Source organism: Numida meleagris, chromosome 3 (genome assembly GCF_002078875.1).
Source record: "Numida meleagris isolate 19003 breed g44 Domestic line chromosome 3, NumMel1.0, whole genome shotgun sequence".
Lineage (NCBI taxonomy): Eukaryota > Metazoa > Chordata > Aves > Galliformes > Numididae > Numida > Numida meleagris.
Window position 1 is genome coordinate 49,200,069 of NC_034411.1, and position 3,543 is coordinate 49,203,611.

The 3,543-nt window shown below is 45.1% G+C and overlaps 1 long non-coding RNA gene across 2 annotated transcripts in view; it reads right to left on the minus strand.

Annotated features, from left to right (window-relative positions):
- The window catches only part of LOC110395429, a 9,538-nt gene continuing 9,103 nt past the window's right edge, over nt 3,109-3,543 (minus strand). For both annotated transcript variants that reach the window (XR_002436380.1, XR_002436379.1), the window contains exon 3: nt 3,109-3,257. This is a non-coding gene — a long non-coding RNA (uncharacterized LOC110395429). The remainder of the gene's footprint in view (nt 3,258-3,543) is intronic.

A 3,543-nucleotide genomic window follows, 5' to 3' on the forward strand; every position in this document is an offset into this window, starting at 1 on the left:
CTTACAGGCATCACCACTCACATGTGGTACCACTGGCTGACTGATACCCCCTGATGTGAAGGGTCCTGATCTACCTCCCCAGGGAGGCACCCCTTCGCTGGAAGTCACTGAAACTCCCTGAGAGGCCAAGAGAGGGGGGATGTGGCATGCCGATCCCAGGAGTGGAGGCATCTGCCACCCAGCATTTCTGCAGCAGCCAGAGCAACCATGCACAGATACTGGAGACACCAGAAACGTGTGTTTCAGCAGCATGAGGAGCTGGGGTTGGTAACAGCCTTAACTCTGCTGGGGACACTGATGTCTGCGGTGGCACCGGCAAAACAGAGGTAGAGGTAATTGTATTTTGGAGTGTGGTGCTTTCCAGCTGCTTTATTTGAAAAATGTAACATGTGTATATGCTCACTCTTTCACACACATTTGCATATAAGCTGACACACACATACAAAGAGCTCTTTCCAGCACAGGGGAGGAAGCAAGCCAGGCTATATGAATAATGAAATGGAAAAGTTGCCCAGGGATGCACTCCCAGACAGCTGTGGTCACTGTGACACTGCCGTGGAAGCATCACCTTTTGAGTTCAGAGATTTTGGATTACAAAGAAAGCCTTGTAACTGACCTGGGTAATTATCTTTAAAAGTAAACATTAATGCTATTTCAACTGTCAAAATAGAGCCACACCACCTGTTTGGGCTTTTATCTTCCAGCCAGGGGCATCCCTGCAGCCCCAGCCAGGAAGGTGGCTGCTGCATGACATTCCCCTGCCACTGCCTCCTCCGAGATCCCAGGAGCCAGGAACTTGCTCTGCTGGCAAAAGGTGACTGAAGAGCTGAGATATGCATGTATCCCCCTTCTCTGAATACATACAATGCAGATTGTTGCCTGGAGGGGCAGACCCCAAGGCACACCCCCTTCTGCCCTCCCTGCAGGTTCTGTAGTGTCATCTGTATCACCTGGTGGGGATCCTTCCCCACCATCTGGCTGCCAGGAGGAGGGCGATGTCACATGGGAGCTTCATGTTTTGCCCTCAGTAGAGAACTAGCCATGATTATTTGATTGATAAACAGTGAGATTTCATTTCATTAATGTCATAGGCAGCTCCTAGGAAAGCAGCTGATGCTGCTGGGAGGGATGCTGCTCCCCTGAGCCAGGCCGCCTTTGGTCTTGGGCATTGCTGTGGGTAATGCTGTGCTTGGTCTCAAAAGCAGCATGCAGTAACAGGAGCAGCAATGTACAGTGGCCTTGGCTGATGTGTCTCATAGTGGGCATGAATTGCATTCAACCCTGAGATCAGGCTCCCGCTTGCCAAGAGTTCGTACTGCCAATAATGCTCTTGAGAGGGGAGTGATTACAGAATCTGAGCCATGAGGCAGCTATGACTGAACTCAAATCATGCACTAAATCAATGTAAATAGACCTATGCTAACTTGCATAAGCCTGTGCATAGGACTTACCTATATATTGACACGTTTTCAATATTTTCAGTCCTTGGCAGCTGAGTCTCCCTATTTCAGTTTAGCCTCTCTAGTAAAGCTGCTTTGATTTTGGATTTTTTCTTACCCATACATTGTGGGTAAAACAAGCACTGCCTCTCCTGCGTAAGGATGCTCCCCCACTGGATAGGACAGCCTGATGGGAGGGCTTTTCTGCCTGAGGAACTTGTGCTGCCACGGTGGTGCTGGTGTGGGACAGCAGCTACCCACAGCCCCAGCAGCCACAGCCACCCCTCAGCATCTGGGGACAGGTGTCACTTTTGCAATGTTTGGTTAGCACAACCACCACCACAAGGAATGAACCATGCCACCGTGGGGCACCTCCCTACAGCATGCTGATGTCCACAAGAAAGGCTGTGTTCAAACAAGTGTTTTAGCAAAAGAGAGATCAAGCCCCAAGCCTAACTAACTGAAGCAGTTATATTGCTACAAAACCCCTGTGAAATCAGATTAGAACAACCTATTTCAGCTCAGCTTGAACCACAGCTTTCCTGGGTTTGGCCAAATTGAATAAATCTGCTTCAAATGGGTTGTCACACTGATTTCATGCTGCCTTAATTAAATGGTTTCAAATCAAGGTGACAGTTAAATCAGTGCAAGATAACGTGTAGGAACAAAATTATTATAATCTACACATACGAAGCAGAAGTAAATCTTTTTGCTATATTAACTCAGGTCATGTAATGGATTGTTATACAAAGTATAACAATTATTAGAACCAAAGATAAACATTAATTTGCATATGACGTTTTACTGAAAAAATTCATGTAGCTCTGAAGAGAAGCTTCCATGACCAAAAACTTGCTTATTTTTAATCCAGTTACATTGGCTGATGTAATGAAAATGCACTTTCCTCCTTACAACTCATAGAAGGGTTGGGTTGGAAGAGACCCCAAGGATCATCAAGTTCCAACTCTTCTGCCACAGGCAGGGCCACAAACCTCCAGATGTGGTACTAGAACAGGTTGCCCAGGGCCCCAACCAATCTGGTCTCGAACACCTCCAGGGACAGATAGTTCTCATCCATCCTGCGCTGTTGCCTGACACAAGCTAGATCGTGCTGCCCCAACACGGGGTGCTTTCTCACCAGCTGTGCTGCCTGATGATTTCTTTCCTACTCTCCTCCAGAAGCAGGCAAGCTTTTCCTGCATGTCCCGACACCCTGAAGAAGATGGGAAAATTGATTGGATCATCTCATAAGAAAGCTTCCTTCTAATTTGTAATTCGGAAAGGTTATCCTGAACTTTTTGCTTTGAGAATATATTTCAAAAGTGGTGAAATCCTATTGTTAAAAAATGCCATTAACAGCTCGTGATCTGGATGGTACAGATCCTAATACAGACAGGACAGAGCAATTAGTTTTTCTCCTTGGGTACCAGATTTCTATTCCCCTACAAGACACAGGCATTCAGAAAGCGCCCTTTTTTTTTGCTTCCATGTCTCTAATAGTCTTTTGAGCAAATTATACCCACCTCTTCTCGAGGGGAATTTATTTACTTTTTTAGTGAATGGCAGATGACTACACTGTACGTTTTGTTTGTACAAAAGGAAGCTCCCCCCAGATCAGGATGTAAAGACTAACACTGACAACTTCAGAAGACAATTTTGCTTTGCCTAGCGTGCCAGGTTTATTTTACATAATTCATATTTCAGATATCTTCAAATATTTCCTTGGCTTTGGTTAAGCTGCTGACACGCATAATGCATTTTTGCATTTCTGGATGGGAGCAGAACATTCCTGAGTAGAGAGGGTGCCAGGCTGAAAAGCTGTTTTTAAAAAATACTTAATATTATTAGACTATTAAAAGTGAATGATTCTGGCAGTTTAATTGCTATTTCATAATACTCCGTGTTTACTTTTTGGATTTTGCCTAGATTATGTAAACAGACATCAGGTTAATTTTTACTTGCAGCTAAACTTTTTTCAGCTACCGCCAATCCTGGCTCCTGTGTCCTAGCACAGTATTTTAGTGTGAGTATTTGTAAGCATAACAAAGATTGTTAAAAAAGGAAAGGGGAAGGGAAGGGAAGGGAAGGGAAGGGAAGGGAAGGG